Below are 16781 nucleotides of genomic sequence, written 5' to 3'. Positions count from 1 at the left end.
GTGTTTCACTAGTCTCCCCTTTCTCTCTCTCTGTGAATAGGAAATGTATTTGATGGTTGCTGTTTTGTAATATAGCTGTTTTAATAGAAGTACTATATTTTCCATTATTTCTCTTGATTTTCTTTTTTAAGAAATTTCAACTTATTTTTAAATTTTTATTTATTTTTAATATAGTTGCTTTATGAATCAAATTGTGAGAGCAAATTCAAAGCAAAAGGGAAAAACCACAAAAGAGGGAAAAACAGCAAAAGAAAAAGAAGGTAACCTATCATGTGTTGATTTACAATCAATCTCCATAGTTATTTGTCTGGATAGAGATGGAATTTTCTGTCCAAAGTCTATTAGAATTGCTTTAGAGCACTGAATCACTAAGAACTAAGATTTTTCACAGTTGATCATCACACATTTTTTGCTGTTATTGTGTACAATGAATTTACAGCTCTACTTTTTTCGCTTAGCATTAGTGTGTGTAAATCTTTCCAATTATTTCTAAAATCAGCTTGTTAATCATTTTTATAGAACAATAATATTGCATTACCTTCATATACTACAACTGATGGACATGAGCTTCTACAAACATTTTTGTACTTGTGAGTCCTTTTCCCTATTTTATGATTTCCTTGGGATATAGACCCAGTAATGCCACTGTTGCATCAAAGGTGGGCAGAGTATGATAGCCCTTTGGGCATAGTTCCAGAGTTCTAGTTCTACAGTGTTTGGATCATTTCACACCAACAAGGCATTAATATCCCAGTTTTCCACCATCTTCTCTAACATTTATCATTCTCCTTTCCTGTCATTTTAGCCTATCTGAAAGGTGTGAGGTGATATCTCAAAGTTATTTTAATTTGCATTTCTCTAATAAATACTGATTTAGAGCATTTTTTTTTCATATGACTGTAGATGAGTTTAATTTTGTTAACTGAAAATTGTCTTTATATTCTTTGACTAGTTATCAATTGAGGAATGACTTGTATTCTCATAAATTTGACACAGTTCTTTATATGTTTTAGAAAAGAGATCTTTATCAGAAGCACTAGTTGTAAAGCTTTTTTTCCACCTTTGTACTTCTCTTTTAATCTTGTTTTTATTAGCTTTGTTTGTGCAAAACCTTTTTAATTTAATGTAATAAAAAATTCTCCATTTTGGTTTTCAAAATGTTTTTCTTTGGTCATAAATTCCTCCTTTCTCCAAAGATATGCTAATCCTAATTTGTTTGTGGGGTATACTCATTTTGACTTTATTTTGGTATGGGGAGTGAGAAATAGGTCTATGCTGAGTTTCTGACATTTTATTTTCTAGTTTTCCTAGCAATCTTTGTCAAATAGTGAGTTCTTATCCCAGAAGCTGGGTTTGGGAGTTCATGAAATATTAGATTACTATAGCCCTTGATAATTGTGTTGTGTATGTCTGATCTATTCCACTGAACCACTACTCTGTTTTTTAGGCACTATCAAATTGTTTCGATTATTGCTGCTTTATAATACCATTTATAAGTAACCGTCCTTTGTATTTTTTAAATTAATTCCCTTGACATTCTTGGCCTTTTGTTCTTCCAGGTGCATTTTTTTATTATTTTTCCAGTTCTATAAAACAATTTTTGGCATTTGATTGATGTTCAACAAGTAGACCAATTTAGGCAGAATCGTGATTTTTTTTTTTAATTACATTAGCTTGACCTGCCCATGAGCAATTTATATTTTTTCCAATTGCTTATATCTAACTTTATTTATGTGAGAAGTGTTTTATAAGCAAAATGTGCTCATATAGTTCTTGATTTATCTTGGCAGGTAGACACCTAAAGGTTTAATTTTGTCTTCAGTTGTTTAAATGCAATTTCTATGTATTGCTGATGGGCTTTGCTGTATTATATAAAAATGCTGATAATTTATATGAGTTCATTTTACATCCTATAACTTTGATAAAGTTGTGAATTATTTAAATAGGTTTTTGGAATGATTTTCTAGGATTCTCTAAGTATATTATCACATCTTCAAAGAATGATATTTAATTTTCTCATTGCTTATTCTAATTTCTTTAATTTATTTTCCTTTTCTTGTTGCTAAAGTTAACATTTTTAGTACAATATTGAATAATAGTGACAATAATGTCCATCCTTGTTTCATCCCTGATCTTATTGGAAATATATCCAACTTCTCTCCATTACAAATAATGTGTTTTGGTTGTTTTTGTTTGTTTTTATTAGCTTTAGATACATACAGCTTACTATTTTAAGGCTTTATCCCCATAGTGTGTAATGTTTTTAATAGGAATGGGAGCTGTATTTTGCCAAGTTTTTTTTTTTTTTTTCTTTTGAGATTATCATATGATTTCTGTTGGTTTTGTTATTGATACTGATTATGATATTAGTTTTCCTGATATTGGACCAGCCCTGTTTTCATGGTATAAATTCCACTTAGTCACAGTGCATTATCATGTTAATAAGTTTCTGTAACCTCCTTGCTAATATTTTATATAAATTTTTTGCATAAATATTCATAACAGATTAGTTAGTAATTTTCTTTCTCTGTTTTGGTTCATCCTGTTTTTATTGGTAACATATTATTGTCATAGAAACTTGGCAGGACTCCTTTACCTATTTTTTCCAAATAGTGTACATAGTATTGGAATGAATTATTTTGTAAATGTTTAGTAGAATTCATTTATGGATGGGCCAAGTGAATATAATAAAGATGACAATACTCCCCAAACTAATCTATTTATTTAGTGCTATACCAATCAGACTCCCAAGAAACTATTTTAATGACCTAGAAAAAATAACAACAAAATTCACATGGATGAATAAAAGGTCGAGAATTTCAAGGGAATTAATGAAAAAAAAAGTCAGATGAAGGTGATCTAGCTGCACCTGACCTAAAGCTATATTATAAAGCAGCAGTTACTAAAACCATTTGGTACTGGCTAAGTAACAGACCAGACAATCAGTGGAACAGATTAGGTACACAGGACAAAATAGGGTACAACTATAGCAATCTAGTGTTTGACAAACCCAAAGATACCAACATTTGGGATAAAAATGAATTATTTGGAAAAAAACTGTTGAGAAAACTGGAAATTAGTATTTCATAAATTAGATATGGATCCACACTTAACACCATATAACAAGATAAGATCAAAATGGGTCCATGATTTAGGCATAAAGAGGGAGATCATAAATAGATTAGAGGAACAGAGGATAGTCTACCTCTCAGACCTGTGGAGGAGGAAGGAATTTATGACCAGAGGAGAATTGAAAATCATTATTAATCACAAAATAGAAGATTTTGATTACATCAAATTAAAAAGCTTTTGTACAAACAAAACTAATGCAAACAAGATTAGAAGGGAAGTAACAAATTGGGAAAATATTTTTACAGTTAAAGGTTCTGATAAAGGCCTCATTTCCAAAATATATAGAGAACTGACCCTAATTTATAAGAAATCAAACTATTCTCCAATTGATAAATGGTCAAAGGATATGAACAGACAATTTTCAGATGATGAAATTGAAACTTTATCCACTCATATGAAAGAGTGGTCCAAATCACTACTGATCAGAGAAATGCAAATTAAGACAACTCTGAGATACCACTACACACCTGTGAGATTGGCTAAGATGGCAGGAATAAATAATGATGAATGTTGGAGGGGATGTGGGAAAACTGGGACACTAATGCATTTTTGGTGGAGTTGTGAAAGAATCCAGCCATTCTGGAGAGCAATTTGGAACTATGCCCAAAAAGTTATCAAACTGTGCATAACCTTTGATCCAGCAGTGCTACTACTGGGCTTATATCCCAAAGAAATACTAAAGAGTGGAAAGGGACCTGTGTGTGCCAAAATGTTTGTGGCATCTCTTTTTGTAGTGGCTAGAAACTGGAAAATGAATGGATGTCCATCAACTGGAGAATGGTTGGGTAAATTGTGGTATATGAATTTTATGGAATATTATTGCTGTGTAAGAAATGGCCAGCAGTATGAATACAAAGAGGTTTGGAGAGACTTACATAAACTGATGCTGAGTGAAATGAGCAGAACCAGAAGTTAACTATACACTTCAACAACAATATAGTATGAAGATATATTCTGATGGAAGTAGATATCTTCAACATAAAGAAGATCCAACTCACTTCCAGTTGATCAATGATGGACAGAAACAGCTACACCCAGAGAAGGAACACTGGGAATTGAATGTAAACTATTAGCATTACTGTCTTTCTACCCAGGTTACTTTGGAATCTTTGGAATCCAATTCTTAACATGCAACAAGAAAATTGGATTTACACATATATATTGCATCTAGGTTATACTGTAACACATTTAATATGTATGGGATTGCCTGTTATCTAGGGGAGAGAGAGAGGGGGAAATTTGGAAAAATGAATACAAGGGATAATGTTATAAAAAAAAATTACTCATGCATATGTACTGTCAAAAAATTTATAATTATAAAATTAAAAAAAAAAAAAAAGAATTCATTTGTGAAGTCACCTGGCCCTGGAGGTTTTTTCTCAGGGAGTTCATTAATGCTTTGTTCAATTTATTTTTTCTAATGGAACAATTTATGTAATTTATTTCCTCTTCTGTTAATCTGGGCAATTTATATATTTGTAAATATTCATCCATTTCTGATAGATTGTTGTATATGCTGCCATGCAGTTGGGCAAAATAACTACTAATCATTTTAATTTCATTTTCATTGGTGGTAAGTTCCCCTTTTTTCATTTTTGATGCAGGTGACTTTTTTTTTTTTTTCTTTCCTTTTTCTAATTAAATTAACCAAAAATAGACACCCTTGCACTCCATTTCCTTGTTGCTATTGAATTTAATATCAAATAATAGTGAAGGGAGTGGGCATTTTGTATTTGCATGGAAAGGTTCTAGTGCATCCCTATTGTATATGATAATTATTTTTGTTGTAGATAGAAATTTTTAATTATATTATAAAGGAGCTCTCTATGATTATGTTTTATGACGTTATTGGCATAAATCAATGTTCTGTGCTTTAAAGAGCTTTTTCCTTATCTACTTAAAAGTTATGTGTTTTTTAATGTTTTTTTTGCTTTTTTTAAAAAACATCAATTTTATCAATTTTTTCCTAATGTAGATACATCTTTGTATCCTTGGAATTAATCAAACATGGTAAAAGCATTCATATGAATGCTTTCTTAGATATATTGTTTTGTTCTTTTGGGCAAGATTTTATTTACTTTTTAAAATGTTTTACTTTTTTATCTTTACATAAAATGCTTTACATTTAAAAATGTTTTTACTTCTGTATTTTATCTTTACCTGCTTTAGATTTGGGGTCTATATTTGTCTCATGAAAGAAATTTGACATACTTCTATATTTTCCAAATTAAATTTTTTTATAAAAATTCAAGCCATTCTCCAATTGATAAATGGCCAAAAGATATGAACAGACAATTTTTTTTATTTAGAATTTTTTTTTCCACAGTATATATGCATGAGTAATTTTTTAAATGATATTATCTCTTGTATTCATTTTTCCAAATTATCCCCACCCTCTCTCCACTCCCTCCCCCTGATGACAGGCAATCCCATACATTTTACATGTGTTACAATATAACCTAGATACAATATATGTGTGTAAATACCATTTTCTTGTTGCACGTTAAGTATTAGATTCCGAAGGTGTAAGTAACCTGGGTAGATAGACAGTAGTGCTAACAATTTACATTCACTTCCCAGTGTTCCTTCTCTGGGTATAGTTATTTCTGTCCATCATTGATCAACTGGAAGTGAGTTGGATCTTCTTTATGTTGAAGATATCCACTTCTATTAGAATACCTCTTCATACAGCATTGAAGTGTACAGCGATCTTCTGGTTCTATTCATTTCACTCAGCATCAGTTGATGTAAGTCTCTCCAGGCCTCTCTGTATTCCTCCTGCTGGTCATTTCATACAGAGCAATAATATTCCATAACCTTCATATACCATAATTTACCCAACCATTCTCCAATTGATGGGCATCCATTCATCTTCCAGTTTCTAGCTACAACAAAAAGAGCTGCCACAAACATTTTGGCACATACAGGTCCCTTTCCGCTCTTTAGTATTTCTTTGGGATATAAGCCCAATAGCAGCAATGCTGGGTCAAAGGGATGCACAGTTTGATAACTTTTGGGGCATAGTTCCAAATTGCTCTCCAGAATGGCTGGATTCTTTCACAACTCCACCAACAATGTATCAGTGTCCCAGTTTTCCCACATCCCCTCCAACATTCATCATTATTTGTTCCTTTCATCTTAGCCAATCTGACAGGTGTGTAGTGGTATCTCAGAGTTGTCTTAATTTGCATTTCTCTGATTAGTAGTGATTTGGAACACTTTCATATGAGTGGACATAGTTTCAATTTCATCATCTGAGAATTGTCTGAACAGACAATTTTAGATGTGGAAATTAAAACCATTTATAACCATATGAAAAAATGCCCTGGATAATTATTGATCAGAAAATGCAAATTAAGACAACTCTGAGGTACTACTACCCAACTCATGACCTTTAGAATGGCTAAGCTGACAGGAAAGGAGATTGATGAATGCTGAAGAGATTGTGGGAAAATTGCAACACTAATATATTGTGGGTGGAGTTGTGAACTGTTATAACTATTCTGGAGAGCAATTTGGAATTATGGCCAAAGGGCTGTCAAAGTATTCATACCCTTTGATACAGCACTATCTCTACTGAGCCTTTATCCAAAAGAGATCATAAAAAAGGGGAAATGACCCACATATAAAAATGCTTAAACCACCCCTTTTTGTAATGGCAAAAAACTGGAAACTGCATGGATGCCCATTAGAGGGAGAATGGCTGAATAAGTTATGGCATGTGTATCTTATGTAAAAGTTATCAGAATGATTTCAGAAAGCCTAGCAAGACTTACATGAAATCATTCAAAGTGAAGTAAGTTGAAGCAGGAGAACATTGTGCATAGGAACAGCAAATTATATGATGATCAATTCTGATGTACCTGGATCCTTTCAATTTTAAGGTGATTCAGACCAGTGTCAATGGTCTAGTGATGAAGAGAGCCATCCAAAACCCAGAGAGGATTATAAGAACTGTGTGTGGATCAAGATATAGTATTTTCCCTTTTTTGTTTGTTTTTTTTCTATCTCTTTTTTTACCTGTTTTTCTTGTGCAGCATGATATCTGGGGACATTTGTATAGAAGAATTGCACATGTTTAACATATATTGGATTACTTGCCATCTAGAGAGGGAAGTAAGGAAAAGGGAGGGAAAAATTTGGAACACAAGGATTTGCAAGGGTGAATGGATAGGTTTTAAAAATAAAAAGCTTTAATAAAAAGGGGGCAGCTAAAATGATTTGTCTATTTTAATGTAATAATTGTTTTAAACCTTGGTAGAAGTTCTATTTTAGCAATTATCATTATTATCCCAGGCTCAGCATTCCATTTCACACAATCTCTTCTTCTTCCAGCTTTTTGAAATCTTCATCATCATTAATGGCTAAACTCAGGTCTTTCCTCCTCTTCATTTTTCCTCCTTTCAAGTCATATTATAATACTCTGTCTCCAACCATATTTGACCTTTTATTATATTTACCTGAGTCCACATTATGCCCTTAACCAAGAGTATACTAGTAAGCTTCTTGAGGGCAGAACAATTTTATTTTGTTTTTTCTAACAGCAGAATCCAATACATAATATATATTAGATGAATATTTATTGAAATGAAAATGAAGAAGTTATTTTTAAAACCAGCATGTTGATTTCATTGATTCTTCCTAGTGTAGTGGTAAATGTCTTTAAATACAATTATCAGGGAGGCTGAGCCTGGCTGATCTAATCAAGTAAGCTGAAATGTGGTGGACTAATACAGACAGGGTGTCTGAACTAAATTTTTCATGGTTATACTAAAAATGTTCTACTACTTAATTAGGGAAAGCACAAGTGGTGGGATCTGATTGTGAATAGTAATTGTACTTACCATGTAATAAACATACTCATTTTTAAAGGGCTACAATTGAGCTGATGATAGGTAACCTAGCACTTGAGGCTAATTACCAATTGGACTATTCTCTATTAACATGTTTGGAGGATGACCCTACTTACTTATTCTGAGCTGGCTTGATTGGTGGGTGTGGACAAAGAAGGGAAAGTGAGATCAGTGGGTGGAGTAGGAGAAGGAGATTCTTTCTTTTGGAGGTGTAGAGAGAGGAAGGAGGTGTAGAGATTCCTATATCTAATCCCCTGAGAGGGATCCCAAAAGACCAAGAATAAAGATTTTTCTTATCCTGACTCCAGCTGATTCTAAGATATCCAAGGTCTCAACACCCATTCTTTAAAAAAAATAAAATAAAATAAAACAAGAATTTTTTTATCCCCATTAAAATACTTAAAGATTAAAAAGTTTAGTGCAATATTATTTGAATCAATTGAAATAAACAACATACTCTTTAGTAAAATTCTAAGATAACTGAACAGCCAAAATTTTGAAAAAAAATCAATTCATAAATCCTTCCATTATATTTGCTATTGTATATTTTATATCAGAGAGGTCCAGGACAACATAATCTTCTCTAAAGAAAAAATAAAAAAATGATTCTGTCTTTGTGTCTTCAGTTCCTGAGGGCATATTTTCCTAATTTTCCTAATGCTTAATAATTATTTATTGATTTAAATATATAATTTAGATATAATAGATAAATTTCCCTCTGAATGAGGTATCTGATATTTCTATTCAAGGTACACTGTTCATCTTCACTACATGGAGATCACTTCTGTTTGTATACTACTAGAAAAATGATGTTCAGAAACTCCTTAAAAATTATATCCATGTTCATATTAATCAAAATATTGCATTAGTCTTTTGATTTCCATTTTTCCTTTATTATATTCACTCCTTTATGTCTGTCTCACTCTGGCAATTACATTTCTATCTGTTGTAAACATATTTCTGAAAGGTCTTAAATAACCCACATAGAGTCGTGCTTATATACAATCATTTCCCAGCAATACCTGGTCCTTATTAATATCCTGGTGTGCCACAAGCTATAAAATACTTTTGTGAGGTACATCCCATTGTAGGTTATTTCCTAGGTCATATTTTCTTGAGACATATTGTGCACAGTAGCTAAAATATTCTTAAAGTGGAGGAAGGCTGGGAGTGAGAGGAAGAAAGCATTTACAATGTCCCTTTCCCAATGAAAGAAAATAAAAACGGTCAGATCAAAGAAGGCAGTTCTTTAACTGGATTTTAAAAAAATACAATTCTTCCTTTCCTGTAACCTTGAATTCACCTTCTTAATGGTCACCCAACTTTCCAATTATGGGAATTTATTAATGATCCAATGTTGTCATTCATTCATTTTCCCCTTCTGACTTATCAAGTCCAGAAGCAGACAAGAGACAGCCGTCGGCCACTCTGACCAGGCTTACTGTCGAGCCAGCTTTGCTGTTCCTGCATCTTGACTTGTTGTAATGCTCAGCGGGGAGTTTGTGTTCCTACATGCTTTCTGAAATATTAATACACAAAATTGTCCTGAGGTTTCTGATAGCAGCAGATTGGCTGCTCTGTGGTTTTCTGATTAGAGTTCTATTGGTGATTCCGAGAAACCAGTGGCGCCAAAACAGGTTAAGTCTAATAAGGTTTTGAAAGCTGATCACATCATTTGAGAGGGCTCCAGTAGTCAAAAAGAAACTGACCTGGCTGACCTCAGCAAATTACAGTGTTTGTTAATGTCCTGTAATAGACATCTTCTAGTCAACCCAAGGCAGATATATTAAATGAAAAAATTGAGTTGTGGTTCTATAAGAGAAATACTAGTCTCTTGGCTTCCTCTGGACATATTCTGATCACATTGAAAAGAAGGCACTAAAGGTCCAGTTTCTCTTTTCAAATCTCTGGGGAGACTAACCTTCAAAAACATTTATTTCACTTTCCTGCTAAAGAAACGTAATTACCTTAAAAACTTTATCATCATCTTCTTCTGCAGTATCTTTCTCCAGGGAAATTTAAAAACAATTTAAAGACCCGAAGACAAAAGACAGTACTGGGGGAGGGTAATCTTTACTTGGAACATTTTGATTCTAATTATTTAAGCTTTGGATTCACTATGCCAGCAATATGAAGAGAAAGTGTGATTAAAAAGAACACTGAAATTTATATTATGTTCTCAGAATCAATGGTAATTAAATGAAGTGGTGACCAACTAATGGTATTTTAAAAATGAATCTTCTCACTAAATGTTTAATGATAGTGGTCTACTTGTGGACAGACTTCCTGTGAAATATCTCAAGGAAAATTTATTTAATATCTTTTTCAAAGATTTTGCCCTTTAAAGAAATCGGTCATTCATAAATTTTGTACCTAGCAATATTTTCATAAATATGAGAAGTTGTTCAGTCTGTCATTTTAGAAACATCTCTCTGGTTTAACGGATATCATGTTTTTAATAGCTTTGGGGAAGAGCTTTTATGAATAGGAAATAGTTGTTGTATTATTCCTTTAGTATTTGAACAACAATTGGCATACTGAGAATGATGTGGAGGTTGTATATACCAAACTGAAAATTAGAATAGATATGTGGATACTCTTTCTTCAAAAATTTTCAAAAAAATAATTATCTAGGCTTTAAATCCATACCATAACAAGGTATATGGTCATTGTAACCTGGAAACCTAGAATATCATGGGCTTGCCATCACCTAATAATAATGTATGAAAGCTTATGAATTTGCATTTCTTTAATTCAAAATTCCTAATAATCTTGATCCAGTCTTTTCTAAAAAATATTTTGAAAGTCTTTTTGAAAAAATATAACTAACTTTTTGCTCATATTAGTAAATGAGGTTTTACACTAGATGAATTCCATTTCAAATTCTATTAAGTTTTAATTCTACTGTAAGTTGTAAAGAAATTAATCAGTCTTTTAAAATTTCATTTTTCTAAATGAATCTTGGAATTTTTAGGCTCAATAAATTATTTAACTCATTTTTTACTATTCTAGGGTGTATAATTTCGACATGATTATTGGATTGTAATTGGAAGATAAGGAACAAAACTTTTTGCTTCAAATGAATTATTAAATTGTAACTTTTTGGTTCAAATGAATGCCTATTTTGATATAGAAATACAATGCCATAGGTAAAGTGAGAATATCTTGGTTTTACCCTTAACTGGTTTTGCTATCTTGATCAGATCTTGTTACTTCTATGTGCCTAAGCTTTCTTATAAATGATATAAATGCTTCCAAACTCACAAATTTGGTATTAAAGTCAAATGAGATATCTACCTAAAATGTTTTGTCCATTTCACTTTGTTTTTCTTAGTAACTTCATTGGCTTTTCAGAATTCAAGACTTGATCGACTCTACTCATATAAATACTAATTATTTAGGTCCAGACAGTGCCAGGCACTGTGTTAAGCATCTTACTATTATTGTCTTATTTGATTCTTACAATAACTCTGGGAAGTAGGTGCTATCATTATCCTCCCTTCATAAATGAAAATAAATAAATAAATAAACAATAGATATTTAAGCGATTTGTTATATGGATAGTAAATGTCTGAGTCTGGATTTGTACTTTAGTCTTCCTTACAATTTCAGAACTTTGTCCACAGCAGTACCCAGTTGTTATTCTAGTATCTTTCTTAAACTTCATTCCCATAATACCAATCACCTGTTGAACATTTCAAACTGGGACCTCAAACAAAGTAACAACTGCAACAAAAATAATCTGCTTTAAAGTACTATTGTCAAGTCACAACATGGAAAAACTATGCAGGGACCTCAAATTCAACATGACCAAAAGAAAGTCATTTTCTTTCTAATTAAATCCACTTCCCCAAATTTTCCTTTTTTGTTAAGGATACTTCTAGTTTCTTAAGTTTGTAGTATCAGCCCATATACTGAATCAGTTACTAAAGCTTGCCAAAAATGTGGATCTGGAAAGGAATTTAAGAATAACATAGTCTGATACTTTCAGGTAGAACATATTGGGTATTTTAGAGAGAGTTTTTCTCTCTCCTATCTATTCCATCTCTAAAAGTCTTTTATTTATCCAAATGATCTCTATTCACTACCACTTTAGTTTAATATTTCCTCTCTTCTTCCATAAATTATTACACTGGCTTATGGCTTCTTAATGGATCTCCTTTGCCTTGAATGCCTCTACTCTGTAGTTCATTTTCCAGACAGCTGCCAAAGTCACAAATCTAAAACTTTGATCTGGCCATACCACATTCCTGATTAATAAGCTCCAATGGCCCTATTACCTTGGGATCAAATATATACTCTCTCATTTGATTTTTAAAGCACATTCATGCCCTGAATCCCAATTAATTTTCCAAGCCTAGAACATAAGATTTTCCTTTGCCAGCTCATTAGTACAGCAAAGCTGGACTTCTCATTCTAACCCTCATATCTAATGATTGTCAAATTCTGTTATTTCTAACTATAAAATGTTCCATATACATCCACTTCTTTACTGTGAATTGACAACCACACTGGTAAAAGCCTATATCACCTCATGCCCAAATTATTATATTAGCAAGTAAATTATTCTCCAATCTCTCCTCACTGTCAAATCGATCTTCCTAAAGTTTAAGATTGACCATAAACTCCTATTCAATAAATTCCAGTGTTTCCCCATTGACTTCAAAATCAAATATAAATATGCTTCATAATTTAGACACTTCCTATCTTTTCCATCTTCTTATACCTTCTTCCCCTTGATAGATTTTGTGTTCAAGTGATACTATCTCCCTGTTTTTCACAAAAGACACTACAGCTTCTAATAGTGTTTTCACTGGCAGGCCATTGGTCCTGGAGCACTTTCACTCTTTTCTTCTTTTCATAGCTTCTCTGGCTTCCTTCAAATTTCAATTGAAACACCACATTCTGCAAAGAGTCTTTATCAGTTCTATTTAAATACTACCACCAGTGTATTTTGTTTGTATATAGTTGCTTCAATGTTGTATCTTGACAATAGTACTTTAAAGCAGATTATTTTTGTTGTAGTTGTTGCTTTGTTTTTGCTTTTCTTTGCATCCCTGGAACTTAGCACAGTATCTGACACATAGTAGGCATTCAATAAATTTCAAAAAATAAAAATTTAATAACCAGTTGACTGGTTTTCTTGTTCATTCTCATATACAGTGTCCTCTTTCCCAGTTCTGTGCCTTCATAAAACTGTCTCCAATGCTAGACTATCCCTTATTTTTTTCTATATCTTATATTTGCTAGCTTCCTTCATGGTTCAGCTCAAGGGCATTTTAGGCATGAAGAAAATGTTTGTTGAATAAACCTTGTACCAAAGGCCTATAAAACTATGAGTACCATTTGATCCATAAGATCACTGCTAGGTCTATATGTCAAAGACATCAAAAAAATGGAATAGGACCTATTGTACAAAAACATTTATAGCAGTTATGTTTATATTGGTGAAGAATTGAAACTCAGAGCCTTGCCCATTGATTGGGGAATGGCCAAACAAGCAGTGATGAATGACTGTAATGGAATATTATTTTGTTGTAAGAAGTAACAAACAGAATGATTTCAGGAAAAACCTGGAAAGACTTGCATGAACTGATGCATAATGAGGTAAACAGAACCAGCAGAATGTAAAACATTATAACAATATTTTTTAATTAAAAAAAAACTGAATTACTCAGCTATTTTCAGCAATACAATGATGCAAGATAATTCCAAAGAACTAGTGATGAAGGATCATATCTGCTTCCAGAGAAATAAATGCTATTTATTGAACATAGACTAAAACATGTTGTTTTATAAAATGGAACTTCTCTTTGTATGTCTTAATGCTGGACTTTGTTGATAAAATATAAAAAATGCTGATAATTTATGTGGATTTATTTTCTATCCTGCAACTTGGCTGCCTTCCTCAGTACCTGATTAAGACAAACCTTTCCTGAAGTTCTTCCAAAACATCTTCCTGGAAATTTGTTATATTCAAATATCTGTGGGATCTGTCACTCCAAAACCAGTTCAAAGGCTTGATCTGGTGTTGATCTGAGGGAAACTATGAAGAGCTCAGATAAAGACATCTGGTTTTGGTTTACTAAAATGAACAAAAACAGAAACAAAAAAACAAAACAGAACAAAATATCCTGATTTGCTTTTCAAAGGATGATATCCCACATAAAATATCAAATCTCATTTAATGAATTTTTGAAAGTGTCTATTTTGTTTTGTTTTAACAGGCATTTATTTAAATACATTATCAATTATGCAAGATTGGTGATTAAAAAGAGAAACAGGTTGAGTTGAAAAGGTTGATCCTGATAAGATGGAAAATACTGGATCAATAACATTGTTTGGGTCATTTACTATAATTGCAGAGGGGCATTTTCCATGAAAATAGGAAGAAGGATACTGTTTCCTTCTCTCTTCATTTATTTTTTATTACTATTTATTTACCAAAAAGTCAGGCTGACTGTATGTTCCACTATCACATGAGTAATCTTCAAGCAGACATGACCTCAATTGACTAGGATATTCAGAGTGATGTAAAGAAGTAAAAACTGGTTTATGTGGATCAAGAAAATTTGGTATCGTTGATGAACACTTAATTGAAGGTAATATGTATTTGCAAAAAGAAAGAAGGAAAACTATTTTCACACAGGCTAAAAAAAAAGTGTTAAGCAAAATAAAATTATGAAATCATCCCAGTTTCCACACCTCTATGAGTTTCACTAGGTGGTCTACTTTTGATTGTGTGAAAATCAGCAGGAGAGTTTAGTAATGAAAGACAAGACACATGTGTTGATATAGCATTAAATGACTGGCTTGTCTTTCCCCCAGGATGCAAATTGTGTATTCTATGCTGGAAGAGTACAAACTAACTGTGTTATATTCTTGTTTTCTTAACTCCAACTTCCTATGAAAATTAACAGGCTCCCATTTGGCATTTGCATTTTTGTTTCATGATCTGCTTTGGTTAAAATTAAAATTGGCCTGCTAGTTATAGCACTTCAAGATTTAGTAGCACTCTAATCCACAGGATGACTAGTGATTATAGAATGAAACATTTATCTCTAAATCAAATTAAAGCAAGGGAGAGTACTCTGTTAATGTATCAAAAATATTGTTTGTGCTACATAAATTGAGGGTATTCTATATATAAAGATGATTTTTATGTCTTTTAAGAGTAAAACATGTAATATTAATAGATTACTATGGATTTTTATTACTGATTCATAGCCATGAAGAAATCTATAAGTAATAAGATGTCAAATCTATAGCGCTGGGAACCAAAATGTAAACCACAATAATGACCCCCCAGAAAAAGCAAAGGACAATGTTTAATTGTAAAGCAAAAGTTATTTTAAGAAGACAGATATTTTCTTGTTATCACCAAAGAATCTTTTTCTATGGATTTTTTAGAATATTATGATAATAAAAATTTATGATATCATTTTCACAGGATGAAATAGTCAGAATATATCCACCTTGATGAGAATGATATAATTTAATAAACATGATATGAAAGATCAGGTGGATGCCAATGGGTGCTGAATTAAATAATTGCAATATGAAATGCATGATATGTCAATTTTGAAGTAACTATTGTTGATTTTAGTAGGATCATGGACATGAAAATTATTGTGGGACCATTTCTTATGTTTAGTTTACAGACACAAAGTAAAGTCAAAATGTGTATAAATAGATCTTGATATATATTTTTTTCCTCCCATGAATCTTTTATACCCAGGTTTACATTAGCCAGCAAGCTTTGATATTACCTGCAATCACTTGGTCAAAACACATGAATTCAGGAGCTCAAAAATCTTATACATAACATAATTGAAATTTTCATTTTTGCTTTAGCCTTCCTCCAACCCCAACATAGTCTTCTGTTTAGAAATGAAAATCTTTTTTTTTTTTCCTACTCACTTAGTTTTTCTTTGTCCCAGACTTGTATAATGAGAAAGTAAATAAAACACTTGTCATTTGGCTATGGTGGTTTATTTGAAGCAAAATCAAGGAAAATGTAGTCTAGTATTAAAGAATTAAATGTCTGTGTTACTTTAAGATTAGCAAAGTACTTTATATGTATTACCATATATGATCCTCACAATATACCCAATTTTTGCAACTCAGCAAATGGAAGTATAATTCAAGCTTTACTTTTTGTCTAAGAAGAACCTGCATTCATATCTGACTTTAGATTAGTATTAGTTATATGATCTTGAAATAGTTGCTTAACAATTCTGAGCCTTTTTTCCTGACATGCAATGGGCATGATGGGACCTATATATCACAAGATTGTTGTGAAGTTCAAATGATATAATGGGTACAAAGTAATTAAAATCTTTAAAGTGTTATGATAAAGTGAGCTACTTATTGTTATTATAAATATGACGCTAACCTTCAGCTCAGTGATTCAATTTGTCATAAATTATGGCTGCGTGTAGTAAGAATAGAGTATCTGGAATCTGAGGAAAAACACACTGGTCACCTTATATAGCCAGCATTTCTTGTTTTTCCATTTAATAAAGAGAATGTGGTCTCTTCCTCAGGAAGTAGTTGGGTAAATAGTCCCTTGAAATTAATTGTCTTCATTTTCCAAAATTTCCTTGTATCATTTATTAGCAGAAATATGTGAACCCTGGTAATATGGAGTTTACTCATGTCTTCTGATATCTCCTCACTACCCCCACCCCACCAAAAAAAAAAAAAGTCATTCAAAGTCCTTGAACATAATTGTCAAAATTAAATATACTGCTCTTGACAGTTTTACTTATAGTTAGCCACAGAGATAGCATGATT

The sequence above is a fragment of the Sminthopsis crassicaudata genome, chromosome 6, assembly GCF_048593235.1.
Source record: "Sminthopsis crassicaudata isolate SCR6 chromosome 6, ASM4859323v1, whole genome shotgun sequence".
In the NCBI taxonomy this organism is placed as follows: Eukaryota; Metazoa; Chordata; class Mammalia; order Dasyuromorphia; family Dasyuridae; genus Sminthopsis; species Sminthopsis crassicaudata.
Note: the sequence above shows the minus strand (reverse complement) of the source record.